General features: G+C 42.6%; 1 long non-coding RNA gene across 3 annotated transcripts in view; it reads right to left on the reverse strand.

Annotated features, from left to right (window-relative positions):
• Positions 1-2,942: 2,942 nt before the first annotated feature.
• Positions 2,943-23,567, reverse strand: part of LOC119872493 — a 44,229-nt gene continuing 23,604 nt past the window's right edge. The window contains exons 2-5 of one of the 3 annotated variants that reach the window (XR_005361880.1): positions 11,171-11,298; positions 8,999-9,276; positions 5,754-8,893; positions 2,943-4,292 (exon numbers count right to left, since the gene is read on the reverse strand). This is a non-coding gene — a long non-coding RNA (uncharacterized LOC119872493). Of the gene's footprint in view, positions 4,293-5,753; positions 9,277-11,170; positions 11,299-23,567 lie in introns of all 3 variants that reach the window. The other 2 variants (XR_005361879.1, XR_005361878.1) reach the window with 2 other exon arrangements.

A 23,567-nucleotide genomic window follows, 5' to 3' on the forward strand; every position in this document is an offset into this window, starting at 1 on the left:
AGCAAACTGCCCCATCCATCTTCCCGGTCCAGCCCCCGCTATTTTATGGCCCCTTATCTTCATTGCAAAGCGTGGCTCGCTAAAACCCAACACAGAGAAAACGATTGCATCAAAATTCCCTTGCAACCACCACCACCACCACAACAAAAAAAAAAACAATATCGCCCTGCTTTCTTTATTCATGATCTGTTATTGAGGCGAAAGGCAAATATCATTGAGCCAAACCCGAATAGACAAATACATACAACCACTGGTAATTTAATATTTTGTGCTAATGGTATACACTATAGATACAACCCGAGAGGAGTAAATTACAATCCTATCAATAATACATCGCATCTGGGCCCCAGTTCCCCAGTTCGCTAGAAGATATGTATTGGCAAAAGGCTCTCCGAATATTAAAAGCTGTGCATATCATCAGGCGGTGGTTACAAAAGCTAGACGCTCCCGGAGGATTGTATTCCGGGCTCTGTTATCGAGGTCCTCTATGGGGGAAATATCCCACGTTGAGGTTCCTAAAGCCGGTGCTAAATGAAGATATCCTGTCCACATCCCCAGCCGCTCTCTGGGTGACGTTTCAATCACAGAATAACCCATAATCAGGCCCACCCCCCATTTGCCCGTCAGAGCACCGCATCTATCTGGATGCCTCTGCTCCCCTGGGAAATATGTGGGGTCTGTGGCGGTGATCTACAATCTACGATCTATGATGATGGCCTGCAGAGAGGCCTGGTGCGGACAGCAATGTTGGAGATAGCCACCACATGGCTTTGGAGCTCTCTCTCATCCAGGACCTGACCCCAGCTTCCCCAGTTGTGTGGGGTCCTCCCAAAGAAAGCAAGAAAGGAGGGAAGCCTGATGATGACAGGCCGGGAGCCAACCACCTGCAAGGAGGGGTAAGAGATTTATTCTGGAATTTTAAATGCCTCCAGTTCTTAAAACTGAGTGGATCCGAATTCCCTTCCTCCTCCCACCAGGATTACAGGTCAGAGCAATGAAGACTCAGATGAGCCACCAGGGTCAGTACCTTCCTTATCTCTTTTCTAATCAAACCCTGGAAGTAGGAGGAGGATCCCAGGAGGGAGGGGAGCCGGTCAGGGGATTTCAGGCAAAAGGAAGGGGATGTAGACAGCAGCCCCAGCCCCAAGCTCAGGGAGGCCGGACACCAGTTTCCCGATGGAAATAAAAGCTTCCTACATTGTAACAAACTGACCAGGCTTTCTGCAGAGAGACACCTCCGCATCAAAGAAAAACAATGCAAAAAAAGTTCCCTTTGTGTATATTAAATCACCAAAAGCAAGAAGAAGCATCTGGAAGTCTTGTCACAGTCTCCCTCCCTCCCTCCTCTCTATACTCCCTCAACCACCTTCAATTCCTTTTTCTTTCCTCCTTGGAGGGGTGAACAAGGCGGGTTTTCCTTGCTGCCTGTCAGATAGCAGGGCTGGGTAGGACACCTGGTGGGCTGTAGGGGAATCACACCCACATTTGCTGCCCTTCGTCACTGCCCAGGTCTGAGGGAGGAGGCTCGCCCCTCTGCGATGGTGGGAAATAACAAAGCAAGCAGCCTTCACCCACCTCCCCACCCCACCCCCACCCCCCGGATGTGGTGTCCACATGGGCTTTAAATATAGTAGCGGGTGGGGAGATGCTGGCCTACATTTCTGTAAAGTTCAACTGCGTTTGGGAAGAAGTGGTGGCCAGGAATCACTATCACCAAATAGAATCCATAGATACACAGATACACACTCTGGTTTGCGATGCAAGTCCCTCGTTATTTAAACTTTACTTAAGACTCACATTGAAAGTAGATAATGGGGCCACTGGGTAGCTCGGTGGGTTAAGCATCTGCCTTGGGCTCAGGGTCCTGGGATCAAGCCCTGCCTAGGTTCCATGCTCAGTGCGGAGCCTGCCTGACATTCTCTCCCTCTGCCCCTCCCCCTGCTCTCTCTCTCTCTCTCAAAAAAAAATAAAATAAAATAATTATTTAAAAAAAGAAAGAAAGTAGGTACTGTCCAGCCCAAGCTGAACAGTTGGGAGAAGGGCCCTCCACCCACCAAAGATAACATATAGATCAGAAACTCTCACCAAAGGCAACCAAACACTGACTGCTCAGGGCTCATGGTGGTTCTTTGTTTGCACCCCAGGGCCTTGCCAGCAGCAGGCGGCAAGTTTCTGAGTCAGCGTGTGAAGTGTTTAAGGGGAAGTCAGATTAGATCTGGTGTCGATTTGATTTGATCTGATCTGGCTAGGGGGCTTTGGGTCAGCCACTTAACCTCTCTGAGACCCCATTTCCTTATCTGTCAGGTGGAAATAATGATAATTGTGGCAAGGACTCACAAGGGCCAGACATGGCGTGCTTTGTGTATATTAAATCACAAAATGCGTGATCAAGGTGTAAGGTATGGCTGATATTTCACTTTTATAGATAATAAACCTGAGACAGAGAGAATCTAAGGGACTTGCCTAAGGTCGCTTGGTTTGTGAGCAGTAGAGACGAGCTCCAAACTTGGTCTCCCTGGCTGTGGAGTTCACACATGGGACTGTCGCTCTTATCTTCTCTCTTAATGTTGGTGTGGGCATTACATCAAATAATGCATGCAAAGGGCTTAGCAGGTGCCTAGTAGAATCTAGGCTACTCAAAAATAGTATTTACTATTGCAAGCTCAGTATCCAGAAAAAGTTTCTTTGAGAAACTGGTGTAATGCCCGCCGACCAGGAATAAGTAGCTCCATGCACAACTTTGGCTGCCAGTAGCTTCATATTAAAGCTACTGTGTAGGGGACCTGGGGTGGCTCGGGAAGTTAAGTCTCTGCATTTGGCTCAGGTCATAATCCCAGGGTCCTGGGATCCCAGCCTCCCTTCAGGGTCCCCGCTGTGCAGGGAGCCTGCTTCTCTCTCTCCCTCCCCTCCACCACCGCCACCCCCCCCCCACTCATGCTCTCTCTCCTGTTCTGCTGTCTCTCACATAAATAAGTGAAATGCTAAAAATAAATAAAAATCCCTGTGTAACACAGTCCCAACTATGCTCCAATTTAGCTTCTAGAATAATGATGTCCTCCTATCACCTTGATTTTAGGTGATTTTCATTTTTCAGCTTCACATTCAGTCCATGTATCATACTGTGGGACTTTTTTTTTTAAATAGGTGTGGCATAAATCAGAAATACATAACCGTTTTTCCAGGATAAATGGCATTTCCATTTTTGATGACATCTTCCCGGAGGCAGGTGGAAAGTACTCGTGGAAAAGAAACTGGTAGAGCGCTAACAAAGAAAACAAGTTCTGAGCTCCCAAGAAAGTGGAGCAATCAAGAGAAATAAATCAAGAAAGAGCAAACAGTTGCTCGGTGAAGGGGCTGCCGTGGCTCTGAGCTCAGCACCCTGTGCTTTAAGGAGCAGTGTCATACGGGGGCCAAGCTCTGTGGGTCCCATTGAAGAGATTTCCAGAATCCGAGCCTGCCTGATACCAGGCATGCCATCCCCAGGCTGGAGCTCACCTGCAGGGGTTTCACAGGTGGGCATGGGGCAGGGTGGGCCACTCAGGCCCCCCAGGGTCGTGGCTGGAGACTGCTCACCTGGTGGGCGCCCACACCAAGGAAGGGCTCACCTGAAGCTGGACACAGAGCAGGCCAGAGGAGAAACTACAATGTTTATAGGATGAATTCCTTTGTCGGATCGCCCCACTCCTACCATCCGCCTCCTCTGAAGAAAGAGGCTGGAACAAAGCTAGTGTCCTTTTGTATAACATCACCGTATCAATTACGTTTCATGACTACCCCATTATGGCCCATTGTGCTATAATCCAACTGTTAATGGCCTCACCTCAAAAGCCCACATCACTCCCCTTTGCCCTCCTGAAAGCTTAGCTTTTAGCTAAGTTACTTTATCTACTGTAATGAGGTCCAGACTTCTTCTCAGTTAAGCCCCTGCCAGTAATGGCAGCAACTTCCCTGGGCCCCTCCAAGGAGGTTAATTTTTAAGCGTTTCTACAAATTAATAAACCCAGTAGCGCTGCTTTAATGTGCATACAAGTCACCTGGGAATCCCGTACAAATGATTCAGCAGATGTGGGATGGAGCCTGAGATTCTGAATTTTTAACAAGATCCCAGGTGATGCCACTGTGGTGCCAGGCCCACACTCGGAGTAGTGAAGAAGAGCATCCAAGATTCAAAGCCCAGTTGCCCCCACCCACCCCCCCTCCCCTCGTTTCATCAGAAGACCAGGATCCGCGTCTCAGCTTGACTTTGCTCTTCTTCCTCTGGTTTTCAAGTCATCGTGTCTTAGCTGGCCACTCTGGGGAGACAAGAGAGGCCCAGAGGGCTTGTTATGGCAGCCCAGGCTCTGAAATGGGAGGAAGAAGTCAGAGTCTTTTCTGGAAGTGAAAGTGGCCCAGGTGATTCCTGCTTATAAACACACAGCAGTTTAAAATAGTAATAGTACCCCCCAATGCCTAATACATGAGGTAGATTATTTAGAAATGAAATCTCTGTGATGTAGGAATAAGATGAGACAGCCTCAAGTATCGTGGCCAGTGACCGCTGATCTGGAACCAGTAACCATGAGCATACTTCAGCGGCCGGAAAACTCGTAGGTGAACCTAGTGAGCAATTTTCAAAATGAAGAAAGAGAAGAGTCAAGTCATTTACCAAATAGCAAGATTCTCAGCCAGCCCTCAAACTGACCTGTCTCCTGCCTCTTAATCTAGTGGTATTTTCAACAAATTATCCTATTGCTCTGTTAGGAAACTCCTGCTTTCTTGCTGACTTACCATCCATGTGACATGTCAATGCCCTAAAATTCAATGTCTCAATTCATTTTTTTTTTTTTTTTTTTTTTTTGTAAAATGGGAACCATGGAGCTGAGAAAATTTCACAATTTGATATGAACATTTGATATTTCACATTCGATATGAACATACATTTATAGGGACACATGGGGGGCTCAGCAGTTGAGTGTCTGCCTTCAGCCCAGGGAGTGATCCTGGGGTCCTGGGGTCCTGGGATGGAGTCTCACATCAGGCTCCCTGCATGGAGCCTGCTTCTCCCTCTGCCTATGTCTCTGCCTCCCTCTCTCTCTCTCTCTCTCTTTCTCTCTCTCTGCCTCTGTATCTCTCATGAGTAAATGGATAAAATCTTAAAAAAAAAAAACCATACATTTATAGAAGTACAGTTATAAAGCTCAGCCACCTTTTCAGTGTTTACTAGAGAAATGAATACCACAGATAAACAGCTGTTCTGATCTGCAGCATATTGGCTCATGAAGTCCATGGCTGGAAAAAATGCAAACCAGAGAAGGGCAGATTTGAGTTCAAATCCAGTCTGAGGCCTTCCATAAAACAGTAAGCTTCTCTGCACTTCAGTTTACAAAAAGTTACAAAGCAAATCATAGTGTCTGCCTCTCAAGGTCATTACAGGCACAAGAAGTGCTTGTGAGTAATAAATAGAAAAATGAGTATTTGTATGCATCTCCATGACACTAGGACACAGAGCAGATGAAAGATGGAAAGACCAGGAGAGTTGAAGCAAGTCTGAGGGTTCATAGACCTGAGATTATCAGACACAAAAGGACCAGAAGCCTCAACAAAGTAGAGGTCTAAAGCCCAATGGGCAGACGAGTGTCTGTGGATTCAGAACCAAAGGACAGAATAAGCCCATAATCCATGGGTCCAAATGGATGTTGGAGGTATAGGTAGACACACTGGACCTATAATCCAAATAAAGTAGCAATTTGGCACATCACATGCACACAGTGTACCGACTGGAGGAGATGCACTTCCTGCAGTCAAGGTGAGCTGATGAGTCGGAAAGCCAGGCAGGTCGGTGGGCAAGAAAGGCGGCCTCTACAAGGAAAGCCAGTGACGAGAGGCGAGGAGCCGACCTTGCTGGAGGCAGGTGTCTGGTCCAGTCAAGAGCTCCCCAGCTCTTCGTATCAGGGCGCGGACAGCTCAGAGCCTGCAGGTACAGGCAGGGAAGTCACGGTGTCTGGCTGGATTGCACAAGGCATAACAGAGCAGCAGCTGACAGCAGATTCTGACAAAGCACCATTAACATATTCCTGACCCACATTCATTTTGTCAAAAGATGCTTTTCAAAATTGAGTCTTTATTGAGAAGACATGCACCTAACTCTGATTTGAACAGGTGACATCGCTGCATGCAAAATAAGAGCTCAGAGAGTACCTGTTTTGTGCCATCACTTTGTATCTAGAAGCCAAGCACCCTGTTTTGTATTCATATTCTGTGTTCCAGATAAACTGTCAGGTCCTTCTGCCAGATTTTTATGGATAATTAGAAGGTTGCAAGAAGCAGATGTTATGAAACTACCTGTGACTAGGCCTTAATGGTGGATGACAAGAACCCAGCACCATTTCTTAATTACATGAGACACAGCAAGATATATATATATATATATATATATATATATATATATATATATATATATAATACAGGAAGACTTTGTGGAAGCCTGACAAGATATCAAACGGTTAATCACCCACATTGAACCCGAACGTTTCTTTGCTCTGCAATTTGGAAATATGGGTCCCACCCCCCCTTAAGCTAAATAATTTTATAACTTGTGCATCCTCTGATGTTGCTTCATTTCAGATTTTAATAACTAAAATATGAGCTCCTGCCTGAAGTAGGTTGTCTCTCTGGGTAAGACTGTCCCAACAAGAAAATTGCATTTTATTAAATACAGACACAGTTTTGCAACATCAGATCCTACTCAGTAGGATAATATAGGGAAACAAGCTTCTCATTCCATGAAGACGATGGCCACAATTAACATATAAGAGCTTACTCTGTGGCAGGCAAAGCATATTCTTACTTGCCATGCGTCCTATACTATCCTGGCAGCTCTGAGTAGGGGGGCATTTTATTAGCCCCTTTTTACAGTAAAAGGAAACCAGTAATAACAACAATGATGGCAACAAAAACACCACTACCTACTACAGCTGGAAGTTGTTGCGTACTTACTACATCCTCACATTCTACACGTATTTGCACACCTCATGTCATTTAATAGGGCAAAAGCCATACTTATTTTTATTGCAGAGGAGAAAGTCGAGGTTCCAAGAGATTTTAAGTGTAAAGTCAGAATTCTAACCCCAGTCTTTCTTTAAAAAAAAAAAGTTATTCATTTATTTTAGAGAGAGAGCAAGAGAGAGAACACACATGCGCACACGCACACATGAGCAAGTGGGGGGGAAGGGCAGAGGGAGAGAGAGAATCTCAAGCAGACTCCCCACTGAGTGCAGAGCCACCCAGGACCCTGAGATCATGACCCAAGCTGAAATCAAAAGCCAGCAGCCCAACCGACTGAGCCACCCCGGTGCCCCTAACCCCAGTCTCTCTGACTCTGAATATAGTCTGTTTAACCCCTGGGCTATACTATCTTTATTTGGCTGGGTAATTGTTATGGACTAAACTGGGTTTCCCCAAAGTTTATCTCTGGAAGTCCTACCCCTCTGCACCTCAGAATGTGAATAGGGCCTCAGAATGGAAGTAGGGCTTTTGAAGAGGTAATTAATGTAAAATGAAGTCATATGGATGAGCTCTAATCCAATACCGAGTATAAGAAAGGAGATTAGGACACAGACTGGCACAGAGGGAAAATCACGTGGAGACAGGGAAACAGGCCATCTGCGAGCCAAGGAGAGAGGCCTTGAAGCAGCCAATCCTGCCAACACCTTGATCTTGGAATTCCAGCGTCCAGGACTGTGAGATAATACATTTCTGTCGTTTAGGGGCACCTGGTGGCTCAGTCTGTTAAGCATCTGCCTTCTGCTCAGGTCATGATCCCAGGATCCTGGGATGGAACCTAGAGTGAGGCTCCTTGCTCATTGGGGAGCCCATTCTCCCTCTCCTGCTGTTCCCACTGCTTGTGCTTTCTCATGCTCTCTCTCTGTCAAATAAATAAATAAAATTTTTTAAAAAAGCTCTGTTGTTTAAATTACCCAGTCTATAGGACTTTGTTATGGCAGCCCTAGAAAACTAATGGAGTGTCCTCATTTAAATCCCTGACTTCTGAATATCTCAGTTTCTTTAGCTAGAAGATGTTGAAAGCACTTACTGAGCACAGCACCCCATGTGCTCTCTTTAACATTCTTCACCTTCTGGAAAATTTTCGCAGGTGTTTGCTTCCCATGGTCCCACGGGCTAACAAAGTTCCTCACTCCTCAGTTTCTCCTCCTCTTCCTACTCTTCCTTTGGTCCTTCCCTGAGCTATAGGCAAAGTAAAAGTCCCAAATCAGAAACAGTAGGGAGTGGGCTTGGAACAGATGTGTAGGTAAGAACCAAAGATATAAGCTCAGTGGCAAACCAACAGGGGGGAACTGCTTCTTACAGGGGAGAAAATATTTTTTACTTCTTCCCTTATAGGTTTTTTGGCTGAACTAATAATTAAATTGACATAAGACAGATTAATAGGAGAAAAACAAATTTGATTATGCACATATAGGAGCCCCACAAAGACATGAGAGGCTCTCCACAGTCAGGCAATTGAGGTTTATATGCCATCCTGAAGCAGGTGGGGGTCTAGGACTTCTAAAGAGAGGAAGACAATCCATCCAAAAATGGGAAGATCAAAAATGGGTAAACAAATATTTGCCATGGCATGTGGATAAGATTTTTTTCTGTTAAAAAAAAAAGAAAAAAGTTTTCTTCGGTAATAACTCTCTTCCTGGTACAGGCTCCCTATCTAAATTCTTTTACTCAATTAAAGAGGAGGAGAAATTTCTTCTTAAGTGTGGTGGGCCTTGATTGTATTCATCTTGGAATATTGCTCCATTATTTCACTGAATTAATCTCTTAGCCTTGAAAATATGTCAGTTCAGTTAAACAGTTGTGTCTCATTTTAGAAGGTGGTGATGCAGCTGGGATCCCAAAGTTAGGCCTGCATGATGCAAAAAAAACCAGATATTTAATAAGGCATTTCTATGGAAACAAACAAACAAAAAAAACAACAACAGCTAATTACTGGAGCAAATTATAAACCAACAGAGTTCTGCGGGTCACTGGTTGAATAGTTGAAAAGATTTCTAGATGTCAGACTGGAAGCATCTTCAGATGGAGTGAGAACGGACAATGGCAACTGGACAGATTTTCCTGGTTTGTAGTCTGAATGCCTCTGGTGATCTCAGAGTCGCCCACACAGCCACAGGCACAAAGACTGTTCATACATGAGTTTCTGTGGTGATTTCTCCGAAGTTTATGTCAAGTCGTCCAATGTTAGTTGGCATGGCCTCGGAAAAAGGGCAATTTTAGTTCTCAACGATCCTAAGTCAGCAGGGTAGAAGAAAAATTGGAAATGTTAGTTTAAAGAGTTGTAGCCCAAATATTGGAGGAAACTGAAAGAACCCAGAATCTGGTCCAGTTTACAGGTAGAAAACAAAACCTCAAAGACAACTGATAGAACTAGAATTTAATCATGAATTTTATCTCCATATATTATAATATCTACTGAAACACCATTTTGCCCTCTATAATCACCCCATTGCCATTAGAGATAACCAAAGTAAGATTAATTTGTTTGCAAAATAAGTCTAGTTTTAATAAATTTAATAAATCTAAAAATTGGCTTGATTGTTAATATAACAAGAATAGTGATTGACCACATAGAATTTTTTCATCTGCTTTGCTGGAACTTTTTTTTTTTTTTTTAAGTTTTTAAGACTTTATTTATTCATGAGTGACAGAGAGAGACACACAGAGAGAGGCAGAGACCCACGCAGAGGGAGAAGCAGGCTCCATGCAGGGAGCCCAAAGTGGGACTCAATCCTGGGTCTCCAGGATCACACCCTGGGCTGAAGGCAGGCGCTCAACCGCTGAGTGCTGGAACTTTTTTTTTTTTTTTTAAGGGTTTTATTTATTTATTCATGAAAGAAAAAGAGAGTCAGAGACACAGGCAGAGGAAGAAGCAGGCTTCCTGCAGGGAGCCCGAGGTGAGACTGGATCCCTGGTCTCCAGGATCCCGCCCTGGGCCCAAGGCAGTGCTAAACTGCTGAGCCACCTGGGTTGCCCTGAGTGCTGGCACTTTTTATAAGGAATCTCAGATTGCACTTTCAAGAATCTTATTTTATTATATTTTTAAAGATTTCATTTAGTTATTTGACAGAGAGAGAGTATAAGCAGAGGGAGCTTCAGGCAGAGGGAGAGGATGAAGCAGGCTGTGGAGCTCCATGTGGACTTCCATGAGGGGCTGGATACCAGGGTTCTGGGATCATGAACTGAGCCAAAGGCAGACACTTAACTGATGAGCCACCAGGCACCCCTCAGATTGAAATTTTAAAAGGTTCTCAAAGCTAGGAAGCCAAGCTAAGGACGCACCATCTGACTTTTCTGTAATACCTATAGATTTGGGTTACTTCCTCTCTTTTCAAGGTCCCTGAAATATACTGAATTTTTTTTTTAATTTTTATTTATTTATGATAGTCACACAGAGAGAGAGAGAGGGAGAGAGGCAGAGACATAGGCAGAGGGAGAAGCAGGCTCCATGCACCGGGAGCCCGACGTGGGATTCGATCCCGGGTCTCCAGGATCGGGCCCTGGGCCAAAGGCAGGCGCCAAACCGCTGCGCCACCCAGGGATCCCTATACTGAATTTTCTATACTTGCCAGGAAGTACTTGCCTTTCTCACTCACCTGGTAAAGTTTCTGGAATTCCTGTAAGTAAGGTACCAGGACATTTTTCCCCAAGGGAATTACTGGTTCCAGTCAACCTTAGCTCCTTAGAGCTGTCTGGTCACATCTGAGTCTTTGTACATGTCTCGTAACTACGACATTCAGTCAAAGTCTTGGTAATGCAACCAATGTTTTCAAGTGTGTGTTGTTACAAGAAGGACAGATTCTTATTGAACTTAGGCAAATAATTATCACCAGGAAAATCAGAATACCCACTAAGAGTTTATGAATCCTAGAGGCATCAAGTAGGGAGAGAAGGATAAAAGTTCAATCTTTGTTCACAAAGCTATCTATTACCAAATTGTTCTAAGTCATAGGTAGCTTAAAGGAAAAGTGAATAAAGTTTTCTTAACTCTGGAAAAAAAAATTTTAATTGGCCATGTTTTAAATAACAAAAAATTATAAGCATACTCCCCAGTTCATTCAATATAATGCAATTGGTATTTGCTCTCCTTGAATCTAGTTATTCAATTAGCTTTGAAAAGTCTTACCCAGTTCGGTTTTCTTATCTCAAAGTTATCAGAAATCTGTATTCTAGAGTACTTTCCATAAGTCTTCTCGAAGATGAAGTACTTTTGCAGGAACAATTTTGCAAAAGCATCAGAGAAACCATAACCATCTGTAAATGACAAAAGACTTAAAAATAGCCATGATTAAAGATCTGATGAAAGTCTACTATAATGCACTTGACAAGGAAATCTATTTATTTTTGTGACACATAACATTTTAAGATAACTGGGATTATGACTGATGTTATACCAGGACATATTAGATTTCTAGAAATTTCATGCAATTTGTAGAACACTGGTAACACATACTAAACAAAACAACACGAAAAAGGCTTAGTATTACGTTTATTTCTTTTTCTTTTTAAGTAATCTCTACATCTAATGTGGGGCTTGAACTCATGACCTGGAGATCAAGAGTTATAGGTTCTCCCAACTGAGCCACAGCCAGATGCCCTGGTATTACTTTTTTGCTTGACAATGTTTCCCATGGTAATTTAACATAAGAAATAAGCCTAATTAGTTTAATCTCCCTTTTAATAAGGAGAGAGAACAAATATTCTGAGATGTTCCCGGGACTCTCTAAAAAATCCTCAGTTAGTTTGAGCTCAAAAAGACTATTTAGAATCTTTTTTTTTAAGATTTTATTTATTTATTCATGAGAGAGACAGACAGACAGAGAGAGAGAGAGGCAGAGACAGAAGCAGGCTCCATGCAGGGAGCTCGACGTGGGACTCGATCCCGGGACTCCAAGATCACGCCCTGAGTAGAAGGCAAACCGCTGAGCCACCAAGGGATCCCCCCTAGAATTTGGTTTTTGAGAAGTTTGTCAAAAATCGCAAAGAGGTTTTTAAAAATTTGGTGAAACAGGATTACATGTCACTGTGAAAGAATACTTAGCTATCCATTAACTATATTGTCAATTAAAGACTTCACAGGCAAACCTGGAAAGCTAAATAGTTGTTTTAAGAAATCTTAGTTCTTGGGTACCTGGGTGGCTCAGTCGGTTAAGCATCTGACTCTTGATTTCAGGCTCAGGTCATGATCTCAGGGTCATTAGATGAAGCCCCAATCCCATCTGAGCTCAGCAGGGAATCTGCTTGAAGATTCTCTTCCTTTGCCCCTTCCCCCGACCCTCAATCTCTCTCTCTCTCTCTCTCTTTCTTTCTCTCTCGTTAAATAAGTAAATAAATAAAATCTTAAAAAACTAAAAACCTTGGTTCTTGGTTGTTTTTCTTTTTTCTTTTTTCTTTTCTTTTTTTTTTTTTTTTTTTTTTTTTTTTTTACCAGAGAATACTCAGCTTTCCTAAGTAATCAAAGACCTGATTAAAAAAAAAACAGGAAATTATTTGACAAGAGACAAAAATCTTTGCTTGCCAGGCAAATTACTTTAAGAGGTAAAGGAAAACTTTTTACAATCTTTTATCAGGAGCAGACCAATAGTTCAAGCAAACTTTCTTTTTCCTTTTAACAGAAAGAAACTTAAATTCTGATTTTATACCAGCTTACTATGGATATTAAAATTCATTTAACATAATTAAACTTACTTTAATCTTCACTAACTTGACTAAAACTCCTTTCCCAAGATTTCTTTTCTAAAAATCTATTACAAATTTCTTTTTTACATTCCAATTTTGTCCTTTAATTTTTCCTTCCCATTTTAAGATAATTAGCCTGTCTTCAGGACAACATTATTTTCCCTTAACAAAAAATGAATTTTCATTTCTCATATTTAATTTAAAAACACTCATCTTGCTTTCTTCACACTCAGAGGTGTTTCCCTTATTATTTCTAGCGGCATTTATTACATATGTTAGAGTTTTTAACTCTTAAAAACCTTCATTTTTGGTGAAAGTAAAGAAGAAAACTATTATAAACTGTTTTCTCTATTAGCATTCTGTGGGTTGGCAAGTTTATAAATACTTTTAGAATATCTAGAAACATCTTTTTCATAGCAGAATTTTCAGTATGACATAGACATGTTTCCTAATGGACCCCAACTACCTTTAGCATCTCTGCAAAAGAAAACCTATGTTTAGTAACTATTGTTCTAGTATTTTATCCTATTTGGAGCTAGCCTAGACATTTGACGACTTCCCACCATTTCATTTTAACTGAGACAAATTCGAAGGGTGAGGTTACCAAGGAGATTTGGTAAACTTTTTAAGTAGACATACCATAAAACAGCTATTACTGAAAAGTTCACCTGAAAATTCTTATCCCACTTATGTCTATTTACTTGTTCTTTAACAATCATACTTAAATTACTCATGAAAATTTCATAACACATTAAAGCAGTTAGCCATCATCTTAGGTTATTTTTTTTGCAGCCAGACTTTATAAGAGAGATAACATGAGCTTATTTTACTTGCAGTAAACCATGGTAGATAAAAGTATTATACTTAATGCTGATAACTCTAAAGCTACGTCTGTATGAATGAAACCAGCACACCTCAACTTGTTTTTTATGTACCAAAAATTATCTCTGATCACCTGGGCTTGAAAAATGGTTGGATTTGTTTTTATTATATTTCTGAGATTTAGAAATACTTAGCTCAAATGCACTTGTTTTTAAGCCAATTAAATAGAGCGATTTTAGAAATTAAATTTGGCACCACCACCTAGAGGCAAAAGAAATCCGCCACTTCTATCATGTATACATATAGACGTACATAAAGAGACACACACAAACAGAGAACTGGTTGCTTTTGTCTTAAAACTTTAGCCATGAATTAGGTACAAAACAAAACCCACTAGTTTATAAATAATTGTGTTTCTGGCAGACAGAACAAGTTAAGATTACTCACTTAAAAGCTTTTTGCCAGTATTCATGGAGAAGACTATTAAGATTTGTATTTGTCCTTGACAAGAAATCCTAAGGATGCTGTGCTCCAGAGTCTGGGCAAGAGAGCCTTTTTAGCAGGTGGTATTTTAAATAGGTCTCCTCTTTCCCCACTCGCACACCCTTTTTTTTTTTAATAGTTTCAGGCCATTGTTTTAGTTACCTCCCTGGGTGTTTACATTTCAAAGACACAGTAAGATTTATATATTTAAGAAATGGAAAAAGAATGCAGGTTTTCTCCTAGAAGTTCTCTATTATCAGAAGTCTAGGGTCATTACTATTTAAATTTTCCCTCTTTTTCTTAAATATGGAACCATTGTATTTCAAGGTCCTGATTTTTTTTTTTTAAACAATATCTGGAGGCAAAAGAAAGGCTCTAATGGGCTTCTAGTTGCTCTTGGAAACTATGCTTTTATTTATCTAAAAATTCAAGCTGTAAATCGAGAATTGTTCATTCTAGCTTTTTTTGGTCTGCATTCTTGCAAGTTAACTCCGAAAAATTTGGTAGCCTTTTTTGTGAAAACATGTAGAGGTTGATTTGCCCACTCCATCAACCTATTTTAAATTTGCGAAAATGTTTATTAGAGAAAATTTTCAACTAAGATGGAAATTCAAAGATTTCTATATTTTGAATCTTACTGGTTTAGTGCAGTACTCCTTTGAAAAGTCCATGTAAAGCTTTCAAGAAAGGCCTTTGGATAACCATCTTCTTTCTCAGTGTATAATTTAACCTTAGACCAATTTATTTTAGGGGGAAAAGTCTCCAATATTGTTCCTATCAAATCTTGATAGGAAAATAACAATTGAGCTATTTTCTGGTCATTTATAGAAGGCCCCGGGAAAAATTCTGTCCGTCTGTTACCTCTAGGATGGGGCATTAATTTTTAAATGTTTTCTTTAAACTTGGTAGGATCGGGGATCCCTGGGTGGCGCAGTGGTTTAGCGCCTGCCTTTGGCCCAGGGCGGATCCTAGAGACCCGGGATCGAGTCCCACGTCGGGCTCCCGGTGCATGGAGCCTGCTTCTCCCTCTGCCTATGTCTCTGCCTCTCTCTCTCTCTGTGTGACTATCATAAATAAATTAAAAAAAATTAAAAAAATTAAATAAAATAAACTTGGTAGGATCTTCTGAAAGTGGAGGTAAAAGAACTTTATCATTTAAAAAAAAGGTCACTTGTTGTCCAAGGGATGTGAATTTCTTGGGTGGGGTCTAGGATATACCTGCAAAAAGCATTATTGCATAGGAAGGTCTGAAGCTGGCAGGGCCTGATTCCAGAGCCCACCAAAACAAGTTTTATGTCTGAGCTTTATGTCCTTTCCAGATGCTTCTGTTAAATTAATTTCCTGGCTCTTAATATTTACGTGAGTAACCTGTACATTCTGGGCTTACAGATGAGATGAGAGTGCTCTCTGAAAATCGTGTAGGGCAAGGGAGGCTAACATGGTGTTGAAGGGATTTCCTGGAGAAGGTGGAAGACTTTGGGGAGCTCGAGGAATTTGTTGAGGAGACAGGGCAAGATTTTAAGGAGATTTTATGTTGGATGGAGGCTTTAATTCGTGTTCTCTCTCTCTAATTCTCTAATTTCATCTTGTTACGGGAATCCCTAAGGCTAGCAGTTACATCTCTTCATATCTATCTTCTAATGAGGTCTTTCCATAGACACCCATAAGGCAACTGTTGAGGATGAGAGCTCTCTAAAAACTTTTTTTTTTTTCCAAATATGGAAATCTTTCTGATTCAAACAATTTATCATCCTCTGGCCATTGATGAGTAGATCTTACCTTTATCTCAATAATGACTCAAACCAATAAGCCTCCTTATAGCTGCTGACCCAAGGACACAAGAGGCATCCCATAAGAGAATGCAAAAGATGTAGCGCTCACAAGATCCAGAATGTTCACTCCCAGCGTTAGCCTAAGAGAGCAAGGGCCTTCTTGTCACCGGTCTTAAGAACTGTGTAGTGAAAATGGTGTCTCTCGTCTCTCACAGGAGTGTGGGAAGCCTCCAGTCATAGGCACACTACTCTGTGACCAGGCAGGTGCTGTTGGAATGGGACTTTCCAACACTAACAGAGCAATGGAGGTTGAGATGACAAAGGCCCCTGTGGACTGGGACCTCTTCTGATAAACTCCCCTAAGGGGGAACGCCTGGGTGGCTCAGCGGTTAGGCGTCTGCCTTCAGCTCAGGGCGTGATCCTGGGGTTCCGGGATCAGGTCCCACATTGGGCTCCCTGCGTGGACCCTGTTTCTCCCTCTGCCTGTGTCTCTGCCTTTCTCTGTGTCTCTCATAAATAAATAAAATCTTTAAAAAATAATAAAAAAATAAACTCCCCTAAGAGCTGGCACAGCTAGACAGAGAGAGCTTTGACTTTGTGTCTCCTAGCTCTAGTCCATTCAATTGGCCACCAGAGGCCCGCCAATATTTGTACCTTCTGGCTAGTGGATACCAGAGAGAACACTCTCACTGGTCACAAAGCCAAGCTTTCAGGACATAGAACAAGATGAAAGGAAAAATCTCATCAGATCTATGGTTTTCCTCCTTCTGATAAACAACATAATGGGCAAAACCAAAAGAAAGCAAGGATTACCTCTGGAGGAAGGGAATTAATAGAAATCAGGAGTGTTCATAACAAATCTTTATTAAAATTGTTAACCCTAAGGAACTAGTTCACACAAAGTTTTCTTTTTCTTTTTTTTTTTCCTGTAATTTAAACTTATGAAAAGCAAATGACAGTCATCAGTCTTACTTCTGATAGACCCTTCAGGCAGAGATCCAGGAGACTGATGTGGTAAGAATTCTCACCTTTGGGACACCTGGGTGGTTCAGTGGTTGAGCATCTTCCTTTGGCTCAGGGCGTGATCCTGGGGTCCTAGGATTGAGTCCCTCATCAGGCTCCTCACAGAGAGCCTGCTTCTCCCTTTGCCTGTGTCTTTGCCTCTCTCTGCGTGTGTCTCTCATGAATAAATAAATAAAATCTTTAAAAAAAAAATTGTCACCTTCTGCCAGTGCGGGTCATAAGTCCCAGGACCTCTCAGCAGCAGCAGCCCTATAGTGAGTGGTGTCCAGCCAGCAAAGAGCCCCCTATGGGTGCCAAAACAGTAGGGAAAGAAAATGTTTCCTTTCTTATCTTCTAGGTTCTTTGCCTTGTCTAATAAATAAATTGATATAATTTAGATTAACAGGAGAAAAAAACAAATTTAATTATATATGGATGGGAGCCCCACAAAGACAGGAGACCTTCCGACAGTCAGGCAATTGAGGTTTATGCACCACCACCACTGAGCTAAGGAGGAGAAGGAAGGATCTGGGACCCTTAAGGGGGAGAGGATGATCCACAGGAAGATGGGAAGAGCAACTATTTGGTAATCCAATGTTTTCAAAGCCCTGAGAAAAAGACTTTCTTATGAAAAAAAAAATTATCTTTGATAACAGCTCTCTTCCCAGTGTAGACTTTTGGCCTAAATCCTTTTAGGCAGTTGAAGTAAAAACATTCCTCTTAAGTCTTTTGGGCCTTGATTATCTTCAGTTCAAAATTATCCACCTGCCAGAGTGTCACATTCTGCCCTGAATCCCATCATCCTTTTACCCCTAAGACATTTTCTCAATTACAACAATTATTTAGAAATGTATACATGCTTATATAATTATTTTTAAATTTATATTCAACATTACTTCTAAATTGCAGCCTACCAGGTAGTATGCTGGCTGCAGAGATGTAGAGTCAAAAATAAAACCAGGGCCCTTGGTTGCATATACAGTTGTAAAGGGAAATAAATATCAATCAAATAATTATACTGCAAATTGAATATCCACTTTGTCAAATGACGAAACAGAAACAATAGTAATGAGTCTGATGTCCTTGACTCAAGGGAAAATAGTCCATGGATTGGGGGAGTGCAGAGCCTACAAGCAGCAGAGGCTGTTCCCAAGGGGTTTTGGGTAAGAGTGAGTTTTAGACAGCCCTGGAAGGACAATGCAAAACAGGGTGTGATTGGCTAGGAGGGCAGGGATTTCCTTTCAAGGCCAGCAGGTTCTGTTTTCTAGGGGAGGCGGGCTAGCTAAACCCAACTTGGAAGGTTGTGATTGGCATTAAGTGTCCTTGACAGTGAGGCTTCTCCATGAGAGCAGGCTAACGTGAGTTAGTCTCTGATAGGCAGTGTCACAGAGGTTGCCTCCATTTTGTGGGTCTCAACCTACAAGTTAATGCTATCAAATTTAAAGTAAAAATAGATACTTTGAAGAGGGAACAGAGTATGTTAGACTTGCTATAGAATGTTTTGTTCCCAAAACAGACCATTTTTTTTTTCCTCAAAGCAAAAAACGAGGCAAAAAAAAAAATCACATTTTTTTTTAATGCATCTACTCCAGGAAGAGACAGCAAGGAAAGAGAGGTGATGTGGTGCAGACTTGGGAAAAAACATGGCAAAGAGATGCTGGAGAGCTGAAGACAAATGTTTGTTGCTTTGTAATTTAGCCCAGGGCCAAACCTGACTGTTCTATGCTGGGTGTCAGGGAGTCTGGTAGCATTTACCAAGCTGCTACTGAGAAAAGAAAAGAACCTGAGAACACCAGGCTCTAGAGAAAGATAGAAAAGTAACTTTTAGATTTAAAAAAAAAAAAAAAAGTGTCCCTCCTCTGCGACGTCAGAAAGCTTTCTTTTAAATTGGATAAACAGCAGCGCACTCAAGAAGACAACCCTACTCAGACTACCTGTCCTTGTTTTCACTGCAGTAAAAACCAAATGCATTTCATTCTGCAACAAACACAGCATGTCTCGGGCAATTATTCCAGATGCATGGTCACTTAACCTCCTAAGGTCTAGTGTTCCCTCTGTCCTGGGGCCCAGTGCCCCTCCATGAGCTGTTTCTCCAAACGGGCATCATTTTCTGCTGCAGATGGCATGGCCTTGTTTGAGAACTGTCCAGGTGTCTATGTTGCAATTTTCCCACTGGGACATTCCAAAAGTGTCTGGTTTCCCATCACTGACACCCTAGTGCTACTGAGTTGGCTAGATTGTCTGGCTCAAGCATCGGTTGCCAAGACCTCCAACATGCTCATCCAGTCTGATTGACAGGATGTCATCCATATAGTGGACCAGTGTGATATTCTGTGGGATGTCTAGATGATGCAAGTTTTTTTACATAATATGATGACAGAGGATGGGGCAAAATCATAAATATATACTAACGTCCATTCCAAGTGAATATCAATTGTTTCTGATTCTCTTTTTTGATAGAGATGGAAAAGAATACATTTGCCAATCCATAACTGCAGGGTCCTGGGATCAAATCCCACATCAGGCTCCCCGCAGGAAGCCTGCTTCTCCCACTGCCTGTGTCTCTGCCTCTCTCTCTGTGTCTCTCATGAATAAATAAATAAAATCCTTTTTTAAAAAAAATAGAGATTGGATCCCTGGGTGGCGCAGCGGTTTAACGCCTGCCTTTGGCCCAGGGTGCGATCCTGGAGTCCCGGGATCGAGTCCCATGTCGGGCTCCCTGCATGGAGCCTGCTTCTCCCTCTGCCTATGTCTCTGCCTCTCTGTATCTCTGTCTCTGTCTCTGTCTCTCTCTCTGTCTATCATGAATAAATAAATGAAATCTTTAAAAAAATAAAATTTAAATTAAAAAAAAATTAAAAATAGAGATTACGAGAAAGACCACAACCCTTGCATCCCGTAGCTCTTTAAGACGAGAGCTAATTTCTGCCATTTGCACTAGGATGTGATATTGTGATATTGTTTGTGATTTAGTAGCTTGGCCAGCAGTGGGAGTAGTGGAAGATTCAAAGGCTCTCACTTAGCCTTTCTCAATATAATAACTCTTACCCCTCAGGCCAAGAATCTAACGGATAGTTTTGCCAAATACCAAGTACGCCTATCCCCATTATACATGGAGGAACCGGGGAAATGGCCTTTGGGTGGATGGGCAAGCCTATTGGACACACTATGCGCCAGATTTGGGCCAAACCTCCGATTATCAGCTTGCCTCTATGTGTTCCTACTATATCAGTGAGGACACAGTACTACTTGCAGTTTCCAGGTATTGATATCTACGCAGATCCTATGCCCAAGAGTCCCTAAAATGCTTGAGAATCTCCTTTCACTAGTGGAGTAAATGGCTGTAATTCCTTCAGGTGGCTGTAATTCCTGCGGGGAATAACTGGTAGACCCAATACTATGTACACTAGCTATGGTATTTAGGGTCCTTCTTCCTGGGAACTCAAAAGTCTTCCCCACTGAATGAGTTCCAGCCCGGAAAATTGGCTCAAATCTGAAAACTGACCAAGGAATCATGACATTTCCTTGGAGTAACTTGCTCTCAGCCTCCTAATTATCTATTCTTGATTTCTTTCTTTTTTTTTTTTTTTTTTAATCGAACAGATTAGGCGGTACCTTTGTTGGCTGCCCATATATTTTGCCACTAGGGGTGCTGTGTACCGTGAATACCTTCATAACTGCAGCTCCAGTGCCCTTTGATTGTAGCTTTGCTGTTATTTATGATAATTGTACCCACCAGGCTTCTGACGGCTAAGCACTGCCACTTAGCCACTGTTAGAGGGTTTATCATCCCCATTGTCACTAGGGAGCCTATTTCTGCAGCCGTATCTCCTATCCACGCAGGCCTACAGAGAACCATCATTTACCTTCCTATTGACGCGGGTGCTCCTCTCAGCACATTCTCTATTGTTTCTTCTGGGCACTTGCACAGGACATAGTCATGCAGCCATAAATGTTAGGTTCAAGCTAACATGCCCACTTCTCTGAGCTTTCTAATCCCTTTTTCAACCATCTCCCATGACAATTCTGGTATTTCTACCTGACTTAGTGCGAGCCATCACTTTTGCCATGCTTCTGGGAGATGTCTTAGGAGCAACTTTGTACCCTCTCATGAGCTCCTTGCTAGGGAGTTTAAAAAAAAAAAAAGCTTCCATATCAAATTTTATCTAAATTTGTGTTCTGCTTCCCTAACTCCTTGGTTCAGAACTATCAAAATATACTCCCATGCGTCCTTTCCTGGCTAGGTTCTGTAGTTCCTCCGAGAATACCATCTCATTCCTTCCCTGGCAGGCCAAGCATATCTTTGCTTGGAGATACTTTTGTATTGTCTTCATGAAAGGAGTGCGTCTAACCCTTAATAGGAAAGAATGGTCCTCTTATTCAGGCTCAGAGTGTTTAAAGAAATATGGGAATTTAAGATGGCAGGAGCATTAATCCAGATGTCTCCACCTCATGTGTTAGAGTCCCATTCTTTCCCACCAGAACCTTGACTTTGGCATAGTTTGGAATGAAACTTTCTTTGGCTGCTCTTCTGATTGAATCCTGGGCCAGGTCTCCAAAATTCTATGTCCTTCCCTCTATGGTTGAGTGTCTCTTTATATGCTCCTGTGAGGAGATGTAGGGGAGAGTGGATGTCCATGTTTTCATTGAAACCCAAATACAAATTTCAAGGGGATGATTCAATGAATAAAATAAATGAGGCTAGACATCAGAATCGCATGTGGAGGGGTAACTAGGTGGCTCAGTCGGTTGAGCATCCGACTCTTAGTTTCAGCTCAGGTCAGACATGATCTCAGGGTCGTGGGATTGAGCCCCATATCAGGTTCCACACTCATCATGCAATCTTCTCTCTCTCTCCCTCTCCCTCTGCCTGCCCTCCCTGCTAGATCACTTTCTCTCGCTCCAAAATAAGATAAATAAATAACATCATTTTTAAAGAAAAACAACCAATGTGGAGCTTGTAAACATGTATTTTTGCCCTACCTCTCCCACACTTCAACAATCTGAGTTTATGAATCTTGGAGTGGAGCTTGGGAACCTTTAATATTTAGTAGGCCCTCAGGTGAACTTCACAGGGCTCCACTTGAGTTATTTAACAAGGCAACCACTCAGTTTCCCGTCTGCCCCCAGCACAGCCGCTGTTTTTGATTGAAACCAAAAGAAACCCAAACGTGATGGTACCAAAGTTTGGAAGCAACTTCTCGTACTACCTGCTTTTATTTGTTCTGGGGCATGCCTCACTGCAAGCTAACATCCACAATACTGGGTCTCCACTGAAGGTGGACCAGGAGTGTGTGTCCTGGGAGGTGATCCATTCTGACGGGATGGCGGGGACCATATTAGCAGTAACGTCTCCAAACTTCTTCTCAAAGTGTGAGAAGTTAGAGGCAGAGTGATGGCAGGATGGGTGGGAAGTACCCAAGCCAGCATGTTCATCACAGTCCCGTGTGAAGTGAGCTCCCTGTGCATACATCTTTGAAATGGACCCTGTCGGATAATTAAAATACAAACATTTGGACTTGCTCTTTCCTGTTCCTGATCCAGAGCTCCTATCAACCTTAGAATCTCCTGAGGAATAACAGTATCTTTTGTAACCTAATGAGATAACTTTTGGTTAGGGAAGGGGCACCACATAGCTTCAAGATAGGACCTGGTGGCTGGAAAAACTAATCAAGTGATTAGAGAGCTAGAACTTGGAGCCTCATTGACCTCCCTCCAGGAAGAGGAGAGGGTCCGGAGATTGAGGTCAATCAGCATTGATTTGATCTCTCATGCCTACCTAATGAAACCTCCATTAAAAAAGAAAAGAAACAGGGATCCTTGGGTGGCGCAGCGGTTTAGTGCCTGCCTTTGGCCCAGGGCGCGATCCTGGAGACCCAGGATCGAATCCCACGTCGGGCTCCCGGTGCATGGAGCCTGCTTCTCCCTCTGCCTGTGTCTCTGCCTCTCTCTCTCTCTCTCTCTCTCTCTGTGTGTGACTATCATAAATAAACAAAAATTCTAAAAAAAAAAATAAAAGAAAAAAGAAAAGAAACAATAGGGTTTGGGGAGCTTCCAGGATGATGAACACACCGATGTGCTGTGAGAATAGTGTGCCCACTAAGGACGTGCATGCCTTCCAACCTCTCGCCCCCGTACCTTGGCCTCTGTATTTCTTGCCTTTGACTGCTCCGGACCTCTATCCTTCACAATAAACTCGTAATTTTATTACCAGCAAATAAGGCATTTTCCTGACTCCTGTGAGTTGCTGTAGCCAATTATCAAACCCTAAGAAGGGGTCATGGGAAACTGAATATTTAATCAGCCAGGCAGAGGTGTTGGTGGTCTGGGTACCCTATTTGTGGCTGTTGTCTGAAGTGGGAGCAGGCTTGTGAGACTAAGTTCTCCTCCTGACTGGGGGGTCTGCACTAACTCCAGATCCTCAGGGTCTGAATTGAACTGGACTGCTGGACACCTAGCTGGTGTTGGAGGGTTGGTGGTTGGTATTGGAAAAACCCACACAGACCATCACACACCGTCCCCCTAAGGCTGTGCTGCTGTGCCAGAGGGCCCAGCCAGTCTGGCAGACGAGAGCTTCCACTGACTTCTCTGCCCACTCAGGGCCTGCTTGGTAATGATGGGGTTCAGGACACGCTACCCCACATTATGGCACGTGTCCTATATCATAAGCTGGAGGAATTTGAAAATAGCAGAACCAGGGAGGTCACCCTGATAACCCTCCTCCCCACTCACCATTCTTCCCTGAAACAGGTCATAAAACTCCCA

This window comes from Canis lupus, chromosome 7 (assembly GCF_011100685.1).
Source record: "Canis lupus familiaris isolate Mischka breed German Shepherd chromosome 7, alternate assembly UU_Cfam_GSD_1.0, whole genome shotgun sequence".
Classification (NCBI taxonomy): Eukaryota; Metazoa; Chordata; class Mammalia; order Carnivora; family Canidae; genus Canis; species Canis lupus.